At 40.0% G+C, this 13537-nt stretch overlaps 1 protein-coding gene across 3 annotated transcripts in view; it reads left to right on the top strand.

Annotated features, from left to right (window-relative positions):
* VWC2 (von Willebrand factor C domain containing 2) overlaps window positions 1-13537 on the top strand; it is a 164357-nt gene that overhangs the window by 144596 nt on the left and 6224 nt on the right. The window contains exons 5-7 of one of the 3 annotated variants that reach the window (XR_004026352.1): window positions 2475-2653; window positions 3522-3661; window positions 11572-11890. The gene's annotated coding sequence lies outside the window, so the exon portion shown is untranslated. Of the gene's footprint in view, window positions 1-2474; window positions 2654-3521; window positions 3662-11571; window positions 11891-13537 lie in introns of those variants that run through there. The other 2 variants (XR_004026353.1, XR_004026354.1) reach the window with 2 other exon arrangements.

Raw genomic sequence — 13537 nt, 5'->3', positions numbered from 1 at the left:
TTATCAGGTGATGATTATATGGCAAACAGTACAATTTCAAATTTCAAATTCTTTTATCTGATTTATTCATTTTATCAACTCTGCTGTGTTGATGAGGAAGTCAACATATGGTGGGTAACTTATCCAAATTTCAGTGATGGGCTGGGCGTGGTGGCTCACGCCTATAATCCCAGCACTTTGGGAGGCTGAGGCAGGTGGATCAGGAGTTTGAGGCCAGCCTGACCAACATGTGAAACCCCATCTCTACTAAAAATACAAAAAAATTAGCTGGGCATGGTGGCGCATGCCTGTAATCTACTCGGGAGGCTGAGGTGGGAGAATCCCTTAAACCCAGGAGGTGGAGGTTGCATGAGCCGAGATCGTGTCATTGCACTCCAGCCTGGGTGACAGAGCAAGACTCTGTCTCAAAAAAAAAAAAAAAAAAAAAAAATCAGTGATGGAACTGAGGCCAAATCTGTCTGGTTCCAAAGCTATCCTACATGGGGCACAGTCAGGACTGGAATGGATAGCTCTACCTGCTTCCAAATATTCTTCCCTGGGGAGCGGCTGTGAGTCTTACTGAATTGATTTATTCATTGCATTCTATTTGTCAAATGCAATTTAGGCCTGGGTGATAGAGTCATATATGGTCTTTGGACCCATGAAGCTCTGAGTCAAGGACACCAGCAGATATCCTTAAACTAATAAAAAAAGCAATGGCATCACATGCCATTTTGAACTTTTGCATTAAAGTCATAAACTTACATCAGTATTACAATTTATACTTTTAAGCAAAGTTTTGCCATTTTCTGATACACAGTAGCTAGTGATAAAATTATGAAGTTACTATTGTATGTTCCAATGACACAAAAAACTAAGTGCCTGCTTGGGCTAGTTACACTCTGCAGTATACCCTGGTTTATTGTGAAGATTAAATAAAAAATCCTCACAAACCCCAATTTAATTTAATATAGATTAATTATAAAAGTAATCTACCCATGTTACATAATGTTAAATCTATAGTTTCAAAGTATATGCTCTTTCTTAAAACAAAAACAAAGATTGTCCCCACTCCAAACAATAACAGCAATGGTGAAGGTTGTGGGTGGACAGAGGTAGTGCCACTCATCCCTGGGGGCTCAGCTGCCACCGGCCAGGTCTATCTACTGCTCCCACCCGCTCTGACTGTTTTCTCTCAAGAAAAAGATTTTCATTTTAAAATAGGCATCAGTTCAATAAAGAAGCTTGATATGAAAATCATTATGTTCTATATATGTTTTTGTAGGTTTTAGATTAATTATGGCCAACTGATACCTTAAAATATTTGTTACAAATAACACTGAAGTGAGATTCAAAATTGTGCCTTCTATTGAAGCCAAGAAAGTAAATGTCTTTAACATATACATAATCGTGGTTTTTTTGGTACAATAAACAGCATACCTACACTTCCGAGGACAAATTATGTTATATAATAACCAGGAGGGAAAATAAAAGGAGACATTAATTTGGATATGGAAGCAAAATGGAAATGTTGAAATTCAGAGAAATATAGAGCAAAACAGAGGTTTGTCTGAAACATTTAGAATATTAAGAAGTATGCCTAAAAAACTCAAACATTTTAATACACGATGAATCCTTTTCTTAAGGAATAAAGGAAAATAATAAAAGTGGTATTTGGATGAGATAATTTTCCTTTAAATTTATTCCTCAGAATGATGTAAATTTCCCAGCTGGAAGCTCATCTTTCTATACATGCATGCATCTATACAAATGGTTAAACAGTTACTCTCTCAATTCGCTGGGATAGGAAAGGTGGATATAAATATAAGCAAGGGTCTGATTAAAACAAGACAAAACAAACAAAAGACAAGAGAAGCACTGCATTGTTGGCCAGAAATTCCTTTTAAGTCAGACTTAAGTCACAGAAAGTTGTACCTAAGCAGTGAAGGATGTAGTGGAACAGAGAGAGACTCTACTTGGCCGAGTTTGCTATTCTCATTTGTCAATGTCAATACAGCTACATAAAGTTCACAACTATTTGCACATAGCTATAAATATAGCATGAATAAAACACATATGTGTTTGCGTTATTTACTATTTATAATTTGAATTAATGTTTAAAATAATTTTAAATACTTGTTCCATAAACTCAGTATTTGAAAACTTAAAAAAAAAGCCATTTTAAATAACATCATTTACCAAGCCTGCGTGATGCTTTACGAGGTACCTGATGAATGTAAAATTATAGCTTTTTGTCTTCATTTCTAATAGACTGTTATAGGGGAAATGTACTAAAATGTTGTACTTATTACATTTATGAATTTCAGACAGTTTCTATAGACTGAGAACAATCATATGTTTTTATAAATTATTTGGTGAAAGTTTTCCAGTAAGTGTTCATGTCCTGTACAAATTTATTAAACAACATCAATTGTACCTAACAACTGTAACCACTAATAAATCATCAGTCACCACTTTTCCTGCATATCTGACAGATGGAGAACACTGTGCTTAGTGTTGAAGATACCAAAGGGAACTCAAGTGAGGGGAAAAGAGGAGAGCAAACTGATCAAAAGGGAATGCCCATGATGCTTTCAGGAAACCAGGGTGAGAACATGCTGGCTGGAGGATGGGTCTGGTTTCCAGCAGAGATGATAGGAGTTAAAAGGCATAGGTGAGTTGTTGCCATCCCTGGCCTGAGCCTTACTCCATAGCTATAGAAACACAGTCTCTAGAAACAAAGGCCAGAGCATCCTTTTAACATTTATATCATAAGTATTCTCAATAAACGTTTGCAATTTATTTGCTTTAATGTAACTTGGCAGTAAACACTTTGGCCTTTGGAGGTCTGATTCTAATCCCAGTTCTACCACTTACTGGTTATTTATCAGGTACACGTTACCTACCTCTTTGTAACTCAGATTGCTCATCAGTAACATGGGGAGAGTGGTATCAACCACTAAGAGGGTTAAATGAGTGAATATTTGTAAAACACGTAGCCTAGAACAGATAAACATTTATAAAGCACAAGATCTATTTAAAGTGTTTATAACATAATACATTGGAATATGAGACTACTGAACATTTTGAAGATTCTAATAAATGAATAATTTAATTTAGCGCTCATTTGAAAAATATTTTATCCTCATGTTTAAATTTAACATATATAATTTATATCTTAGTTTTTATCCCATTTATATATATATTTACCAGAAAAATGTTTTGTAATACCTTAATTTTATGTGGAGCTGAATTTAAATAATTAGGCCTAATTTGTATGTATTGTTGGATGGGTATGTGTATTGACATGATTTATAAAATAAAGTATTTATTAAACTGGGTTTTGCACTTCCAGGTAGAGTCACATTTAAGATAATCCTTTGAAATATTTTAGCTTTTGAAAGTAGATTAAGCAAGATAAATAAAATGTATGTATGTCATTAAAAATACTTAAAATGCTTTAAATATTTTGAGTTATTTAAAATATAATCCTTGAGGCTCACTCAAATATGTAACTTTAATTTCTCTTATTTAAATGAAAGATGGACACTGCTGTACCCTGAAGTAGCATCTATAATATAATATCCCACGGAATTGACTGTGATAATACATTTCTGCTTTGTCATTTCTAAAAGTAAATGTAATGATTATGAAACCACATATAGAGAAATATGGACTAACAGTAAGTAAATATCTTAGATTCAGATTTCTTTTTTTAATGGAAGCACTCTAGAGGCTCCTCTGTGCTGGCTTGGAGAAAGGCTTTTTAAAAACTAATTAAAACCAAAAAGTATTTTTTCTTAAGGCTACAAACTTCCCATTCCAGAACTGGAAGATTAGGCAATTTAGAACAATCCTTCTGCCAAGGGCAACTGGAAAAGCTGGGCAGAATAGACAGTTTTTCCTGAAGCCAGTGGAGAACTAAATACTTAGGAAAACCTACCAGACCAACGGCTGGAAAAGCCCAAATTAGAGTTTAGTCTGGCATTCTGAGCATTTTTCCCTGAGTACATTTCCTATTGGAATAGCATGCTGAGAAGCTGAATAGCACTTTTTGACATTTCATGGAAAAAATGGAGTAAAATTTAGAATCTGGGTATACAAAGGTGGGTAACCTCCCTATATGTGTTTGTAGCCCCACTGGGCTGCATTCAAGGTGCAGAGCTGATCTGAGGCTACACAAATACAATGGAGCAGAAACAACAATAGGTTCATTATCACAGTCTCCTAATGATGGAATAATCAGACCCAGATATAAAATAAATCTATATTCAAAGACTATAGGACAAAATTGGAAATTTCAGCAGAGGATTAGAAACCTAAACTGACCTAGCAAAATTGAAAAGAACCAAAAAAAGGTTTTTTGAACTGCAAAATGTAATAACTGAAATTAAAGACTTAGTTGACTGGATTTAACAGATTAGAAACAACTTAAGAGAAAAGAGTGAATCTGAAGACAGATCAAATGAAAAGAAGTACAGATAGAAAATGCAGAAGAGGTAAAGAATGTAGCAGATACTAAGTTGAAGTGAAAAAGGATAGGATGGAACAGAAAAACAATGGTTAGAAAGAAAATAGCTGATGGCCTTCTAAAGTTGATGACAGACAAGAAAACAAAGAATTCCCAACTAGCAGTGCTACAGTGAAAGGAAGAAAAAATGACAATCATAAAGGCAGCCAGAGGAAACAGATTCCATGTAAAAAAGAATTATGACAATTGTGAATGTCTGATGCATGTTTAATATTCTTATCTTTGGATAAGAAAAGGAATTCTGAAGGCAGTTAAACATCTTTAATATGCTGAATGAAAGGAACTGCCAACTTAGAATTCCATACATATAATTAATGCCCTATATAGTATACAGCTGTGACTTATTAAGACCTAATACTTATTGGTGCTTTTATCATTTTTATAGACAATGCATTAACTATTCCCTCACCGTGTCTACTGTTTTGCTATATCTTAATTCTGTGTGTTTTACATATGAAAACCTTTCTTCTTCTTCTTCCTCCTCTTCTTCTTCTTCTTCTTCTTCTTCTTCTTCTTCTTCTTCTTCTTCTTCTTCTTCTTCTTCTTCTTCTTCTTCTTCTTCCTTCTTCCTCTTCTCCTCCTCCTCCTTCTTCTTCTTCTGTCATTACTCATTTAGCCACAACCCCACATTTGCCATTTTCTTGTTTTTTATTGCTTCCTTCACCTTTCATTGTAAATCCTTTTCCCTCTGCCCGAAGACTACTCTTTAATATTTCTTTCAGTGAATTTCTACTGGTGATAATTTTTCAGCTTTCGTTTCATTAAAATATATTTATTTAAACTGCATTTTTAAAGAATAAGGTTATAGGCCGGGCACGGTGGCTCACACCTGTAATCCCAGCAGTTTGGGAGGCCGAGGCAGGTGGATCACCTGACGTCAGGAGTTCAAGACCAGCCTGGCCAACATGGTGAAGTCCTGTCTCTATAAAAATACAAAAATTAGCTGGGCATGATGGCAGGTGCCTGTAATCCCAGCTACTTGGGAGGCTGGGGCAGAAGAATCGCTTAAACCTGGGAGGCGGAGGTTGCAGTGAGCCAAGATCCTGCCATTGCACTCCAGCCTAGGTGACAGAGCGAGACTCTGTCTCTAATAATAATAATAATAATAATAACGTTATAAAATGGTAAAAGCACAAATAAGTACTAGATTTTGATAAGGCAAGGAGGCATTCCATAATTTACAGGGTAATTTTTTATATGTAGCAGTGAATGAACAGGAGACAAAATGTTCATAAAATACATAAATACCTGAACAACAGAATTAACCAAGCTGACCTAGGAAACAGATGCATAATTCTTCATGAAAAAATTGCAAAATACAAGCATGTGGAAAATTTACAAACAATGACTTTACTCTGAGCTATAAAGTTTCATTATAAAGCATTGACATCACATGAATTATAAATCCTGACAATTCAATTAAACCCTAACTCAACAAGAAAAACTATCACTAAATAAAATGTCTCCATATGTTGCAAATTAAGAAACAAAATTCCAAGATGGGTGAGGTGGTACACCCCTGTGGTCCCAGCTACTCAGGAGGCCAAGGTCAAAGGAGAAGTCACAATAGAATGGAAAAGGGGCTGTCACTGGAGACTCTGCAGTGTTAAGAAGATAATAAAATTATATTATGGGAAACTTCTGGTTCTGTCAAGATAGACCAGCCCCATTTCTCCTGGGTTCTCCCTCTTACTAGTAAAAACCCTTAACATAATACAACAAACAACCATAAAAAACTCTGAAAGTTGGAATGAAGGCGGTGGCTGCCCAAGGACTTCAGGATTTGAGGAACGACACCCCAGTCTGTTCCATGGTTTCCTTATTGCCTCCCATAAATCCCAGGCCCACCAACAGGCACCGACCATAAACACTCCAAGAAAACCCAATGCACAGGAAAAGGATGATCTAACAGCAAAAAACCTTTCTGGCTATGTGCACCCGACTCCAGGTAAACAACTACCTACCTCTGATTTGAATGGACCCAGCAGGAGCTGGCCTCTTCATCTACTCTCCAGGCATGAAAGCAGGCAGCACTCCTGACCCGTTTGGTGGTATCTGGTCCATTTCTGCACCTCCTGTGCTGAGAAGTGGTCTAAGTCCTGGTCATATGTTCTTTTGTGCAGGATTCCATGAGTGGGCATCAGCCCTCCTATTAGCCCCTGGGTGGTGGTGAGATATATGTACACAGATATAGTATGTACACACACACAATGAGTATGTATACATCCCTGTAAAGATGAACCAGTGAACAGGGGCCAGATGGCACTAATTTGCTACTGAGTGGATGATTGGTGTCCCTGGGGAACAGTGCTAGATCAGGACCCAGTGTTAGCCTCTGTTCCAGATAGGTTAGACATTCAGAGGTGGTGGTAGCTAGACAAGCCTGGGAAAGCAGATGTCCATGCTTTTGGGTGCATATGTCACTCCATCGCTCTATCCTGGCCGCTCCCTCCATATGTCTATGTGGGGTTCTGGTGGAGCTGATGATGAAAGATGGCCAATGCCAATCACCTGGAAAAAGTTACCTACTTGGTTGTTCAGAGCCTCTTTTAAGGTACATGTTTTCTGCTGAGTGTTAACTATGTGATTGAAAAGTCTTCACACTTTGCACTCATGCCCATGTGTCCATCCACAGGCCTCTGCCTCAGACCTCCTTGTCTCCAGTCTTTCGGTCTTTCCTTCCAGGCCCCTGGCTGCAGCCACATCATTGGCCTCTGTCAAAGAATTATACATATTCTCCCTTCTCCACTGTTTTTCAGATCTCCCTCTAGAATAGGGCAGTCACTATCAAATTTTGGCTTCCCCCACTGACAGAATGCATAAATCAAGCTTGGGATTTTTCCTCATGTGAGCTTGGGGAAGGGAAATGGTATGATTGTTGTGGGTAATTTGGGAGTTTGGTCTGTCAGCGAATGTAGCCTACTTGGGCCCTCAGGACCTGCTCGGACTCAGTCCTGAATGGACTGCTGTTGGGTCAGTGGACTCTCCATAATGGGCAGTTCTGTGTAGTCACTTGGTGCCCCATAGTTAAGCATTCCATCTGCCTGTAGTTCTTGCATTATTATCTCTACCTTTCCTCCCATCAATCCTGGCCAATAGAGAAAACGCACCAATTAGGTGTTTAGCAATGCTGGTGCTGCTCAGACAACAAGTGTGTCCCTGATAGTGCCATGAATGGTGTGTCCTTGAGTCCTCTTGTGGGACATAATGCTCTGTTGGGATTTTTTTAACTTCATATAATTTATCAGCTCCAGCATTCCCAATTCCATCAGCTTCTCTATTCCTTCTTCTACCACCTGCAGCTTAGGCATTTCTCATTTACTGTGTTGCCCATCACTTTTTCTGGCAGTAAGTTTGCCCAAAGTCTTCAATCTTGTTAAAGCCCTCAGTTTCTCATTCCTTTTCAAACCATCTGCTTCACTTAACAGTTGTCAGCCAATTTTGCTGTCCTTGGTGGCACCCTTATCTCCTTCTTAGGCCTAAGCCATAACCCTGCATACACAGGCCACTCAGAAGGGTACCCTCTTTGCCCACAGGGTGGGCAGTGAATAAATCGCAGAGCCCCATCCCACTGCCTGTATTCTCAGACCACTTCTGGCTCCTGGCATCACTTGGGTTACTTTGGATCCTCTGAGAAACTGTCACACAAATAGGATTAGACATGTAAGAGATGTATTATAGTTTAAAATGTCTGTGAGAGAAAAAGGGAAGGAAGAGAGGAGAGGCTGGGAGATCCTCTGCATAATAATGCAGGAGAGCAGGAAGGAGGGAAGGCCTTAGACTCCAGTTACCTTTGAGAAGCAACTGGCTACAGAGGAGCAGCCCTCCAGCCATAGCGGCCACAGGAAATTCTCGCATAGCCGGGAAAGACCGGCAGCAGGCCTCTGCTGTACTCAGTCTAGAAGCACAGACGCAGCGCAAACACAGTGGAATCAGAGTGCAGCAGTGGAGCCACTGGTCAGTGGCTCCTTACAGCAGAAGGTCAGAGAGCCACATTTTCATAGCTGCCATACCTTCATTCTGTGCCATTACCAACCCCACCTATATTGGGTGTTGTCGTCTTTAATTAACTTTTACCACAGAACAAGAGAGTAATCAGATATGCCACAGAGGATCTCCCCATCTGTTGTGTAATGGCAACCCGATTTCCCCCTGATGGTTAGGATCAATCACTGCAGCCAGTACAGTAACTTATTTTGTGCCAGCTGGTTCAACAACATGAGGTGGCAGTCCTGGGTTTCAGTTTATTAGAAGCATTCCTCCCTTGGGAACTATGACTTCCAAACTAGCAGAGTCCAAAATTACAGAGACAGGAAGCAAATGTTTTGCTAGTGGATATCCAGGGTAGTAGTGAGAATCTATTCCCATCAACACCCCTCCAACCCACACACAATTCTGAGACCCATGAATCTTAATCATGGAAGCAACAGCACCATATATTAGAGTCATATTGGAAGGGAGAGTTCTAGGGGCTTCCACTATGACCTCTTTACAATATTCACAAAAACACCATTGGCCACAGAACCAAAGAGGGTGATTTGGCAAATTGCTATTAGTTGATGATTCAGAGCAAAAAAATCACACCCAGGAGGAAATTACACTAGCTCAACTAAGCGATGTCACCCAGCTGGCACCATAAACGTACTCAGCATCCCATTCCACCATTCTATTACTCCAGATGCTACAAGGTAATGGAGAACGTGATACGACCAATGAATTACATGAGTATGAGCCCACTGCCACATGTCATTAACTATGAGTTCCCTGGCCAGTAGCACTGCTGTGAGGAATATGACAACAATAAATTTATTTAGTAAGTCTACAGATGGTGGTTTTGGCAGAAATACTGTAGTCAGGGAAAGCAAATTTGTATCAGATTTCAATATGAACACAGCATTGCCCCTCTCATGATGAACTTGATCCAATGTAATCAACCTGGTACCAGGTGGCTGGCTCTCTCCCTGGTCAGTGTTGCCATATTGGGGGCTCCTTGGTGGACTCTGCTGTTAGAAAATTGGGCACTCAGAAGAGCTGTAGCTAGATTATGCCTTAGTAACCATGTAGACCTTCCATCTTTGTTTTCATGGCCACTTTGTTCATGAGCCTATTGGCAAGGAAGAAAGAGGCTGACCAATGCCCACAGGAGTCATGTTGTCCACTGGGTTACTAAGGTTATTTGCTGAGTTTCTCATTAGTGTGCATTCCTACGTGCTGTGTGCTTGTTTGGAGATATCTAGTTACATACACTTTTCTCACAACACTGTCACCAAATTTCCAATCTTATTCCTTCTATGCCTCTGATCAGTGGGCCAAATTGTTGACTTATTGCTTAAAAATCTGTGCAATCCATACTTCTAGTCATCTATCATTCTTAATAAGGTGGACAGACTGGTGTACTTCTCAGAGCCTTATCTACTGATATTTCTCTTCCCCACTCTCCTTCAGGACCACCCCTGTGGGTAGGGCTGTCTACTTGTGGCTGCTGCCAACATACTATGTACAGCACTCTATAAGTGATGCTCAGATTTCATAAAGAACTTCCCATGAGGTCACAGGTGCAGGCTGAAGTGGGGTGGCAGGAACGGAAACCATGAAGGTCTGAGCCACTTGGTTGTGCAACTTGCCACTCCCTCGGGACCTGCTTGAGCCCAATCTTGTACACACCGATACACCATTCCCAGTGGATAAAAGAGTGCTGCTATGCATACCCAACTCAGTGGGTTAGATAACGCCTGGCTCAGGGGGTTAGATAATGCCTACCTCATGATGTAGCTCAGATTACATAGTAACTTGTTGGCCCAAACTGGAACCAGCACCAATCCAAAAGCTGTTTCTCAAAAGGAGAATAGTTATCTACAGAGAATAGCATGGCTTTCTCTAACATCCTAAAGGTTCACACTGTGATCCTCACCTCTAGGAACCTGTCCAAGAGTCCACACAACACCTTTATCTGCTATGACACTCTGAGCATGCTTGTACCACTGGGTCACATTTTCCAAGCAGAGAGCACCTCTCACAGCGGCCTGGAATGGTTGCAGAGCCAGTTTCTGCTCCAAGCCTCATTCAAAATTGGCAGGCTTCCCAGTGACTTAAGAAATAAGCATACCCGATGGAATTGGAGCATGCCCAAACCAAGAGTGTCCTCCTCACTCTAGGCATTGAGCCTCTTTCTTGATTAAAGAAGTCAGATAAATGTGTCCATAGTCATGGAAGGATATGAACATGCCCTGGATCACAGGAAGATGAACTGGATGCAGAAAGAAGGAGAGATGCACCTCCGCATCTTTTGTCACCATGCTTGATCAGGATGATACAACACAACACAACCCAGCAAAAGAGAACTGTACTGCCCCTGAAAAATCCAAATCTGGCCGATGACAGCCTGTGAGTGTCTTAGGCCTCTGACTTCTCAAAGAAAGTGAACTGAAATATAGTGCAGCTTCCAGAAAGGGAAATGCAAGGAATAAGGAAGACAACCACACAGGATAGAACAAGGGACCAACCAACAAACTAAAACCAAGTTGATAGCAGGAAGGTCTCACTGTATCATGTCCACCTGGATAAGTACTGAGATGAGTTTTGCTTTCCTCCATTTTCTGCATGGGAGTTTTAAATTATTCTTTCTCATGCATTTTATGAGGTGGGGGCAGATAAACCGTCTAGACCATATGAGCCCTAGACCTGATGCAAACTTCTACATATCATCCGTGACTCAAAATGCATCAACTGAGATGCAGTAATTGGATGACAGTTTGAAGTTGTATTACATGCAGAGGAGAATGGGGACATTAAATGTACATGTTACTAATGTGAAGGGTGTGTATCAATGCACACAAGTTAAAGAGATGATTTGTATAAGAAAAAGACACTGGCCTGTTCAACACTCATTCAAAGTCCTTGTCCCCTTTTAAATTCTTTTCTCTATTAATGAGAATTTAAAAATGAAGGTATCAATTTCTAGTCTCCCTTATAGTATCAGGTAACCCTGTGACACTATTCTGTTCAATACAATGTAAAAGTTCTGTACAGGGTTTTTCATTTTTATGTTTTTTTCTGAATAGAAGGCCAATTAAGAGCCTGGAGGCATAAGAGCACCTGCAACCATGAGGACAAAAGCTGCACTAAGGACTGGGGGCAAGAGTACAAGTGGTCTGAGGTCAGGAGGATGCTGCAGAACCACTGCACCAGCTAAGGGGAACCACTGAATCAGGGCCCTCAGGATCTTGCCACAAAACCAAATTGTAACTGACACACATCTTCACCCTTACCAGCTGTGTAAACCTGGGAAGGTATTTAATTATTGTGACTCATTTTCCTCATGTACTAATTAGAGTAACAATAACTCACAAACTCGGGCAAATTAAATATGAAAATCTATGTGATGGGTTTCAAACAAAACCTTTCACATAATAAACACTCAATAAATAACTATCATCAGCAACAGCAACATTATTACATGAGGAAAGTTAAACCTCACTAATACTAAAAAAAAATGAAAATTAACAGAGGAAGAAACCATTTCTGTATATCACATTAAATGAATGACTTTTTCTCCAGTATCAGATACTGGAGAACATGCAATAAAATACGTATTCTGATATATCATTGGTGGTACTGGAAATTGGTATAATCCTTAGAAAATACACTTGGCAAATGGTCCAGAAGATTAGAAATACCTAAACCTAGCAATTCTACTTCTGGGTATTTAGCATGAAAAAAAACTTTAAAATATCACAAAATCTAAAGTAAGAAGATGTCAACTGTAATGCAACATATAATAGTGAAAACTTGGAAGCAATAAAAATGTCCAACAATTAGAACAGCTTAACCATATGATTTGGTTTGTCTCTACGTCCCACTTAAATCTCACCTTGAATTGTAATATTCCCCACATGTTGTGGGAGGGCCCAAGTGGGAGGTAATTGAATAGTGGTGGCAAGTTTTTCCTGTGCTGTTCTCATGATAATGAATAAGTCTCACAAGATCTGATGGTTTTATAAAGGGAGAGTTCTGCTGCACATGCTCTCTTGCCTGCCACCATGTAAGATGTGACTTTGCTCCTCATTTGCCTTCTGCCATGATTGTGAGGGCTTCCCTGCCATGTGGAACTGTGAGTCAATTAAGCATCCTTCCTTTATAAATTACCCAGTCTTGGGTATGTCTTTATTAGCAGTGTGAGAACAGAATACAGTAAATTGGTATTGGGAGTGGGGCACTGCTGAAAAGATACCTGAAAATGTGGAAGCTTTGGAACTGGGTAACAGGCAGAGGTTGGAACAGTTTGGAGGGCTCAGAAGAGGACAAGAAAATGTGGGAAAGTTTGGAACTTTCTAGAGACGTATTGAATAGTTTTGCCCAAAATTCTGATAGCAATATGGACAATGAAGTCCAGATTGAGATGGTCTCAGATGGAAGAGGAACTTTTTGGAAACTGGAATAAAAGTCACTCTTGCTATGCAAAGAGACTGGTGGCATTTTGCCCTGCCCTAGAGATCTGTGGAACTTTGAACTTGAGAGAGATGATTTAGGGTACCCAGTGGAAGAAACTTCTAGGCAGAAAAGTGTTCAAGAGGAAGCAGATCATAAAAGTTTGGAAAATTTGCAGCCTGACGATGGAATAGAAAAGAAAAACCCATTTTCTGGGGAGAAATTCAAGCCAGTTGCAGAAATTTGCATAAGTAATGAGGAGCCAAATGTTAATCACCAAGACAATAGGATAATGTCTCCAGGGCATGTCAGACACCTTCACAGCAGCCCCTCCGATCACAGGCCTGGAGGCCTAGAAGGAAAAAATGGTTTTGTGGGCAAAGTCTAGGGCCCCCCTGCTCTGTGCAGCCTAGGGCCATGGTGACCTGCACATTCCAGCTGCTTCAGCTCCAGCTGTGGCTAAACAGGGACAGTGTACACCTCAGGTCATTGCTTCAGAGGGAAGAAGCCCCAAGCCTTGTCAATTTACACGTGGTATTGGGCCTGTGGGTACACAGAGGTCAAGAATTGAGGTTTGGGAACCTCTGCCTAGATTTCAGA

This window comes from Nomascus leucogenys, chromosome 17, assembly GCF_006542625.1.
Source record: "Nomascus leucogenys isolate Asia chromosome 17, Asia_NLE_v1, whole genome shotgun sequence".
NCBI lineage: Eukaryota > Metazoa > Chordata > Mammalia > Primates > Hylobatidae > Nomascus > Nomascus leucogenys.
The sequence above is the reverse complement of the archived record's forward strand: the minus strand, read 5'-3'. Positions and strand labels throughout refer to the sequence as shown.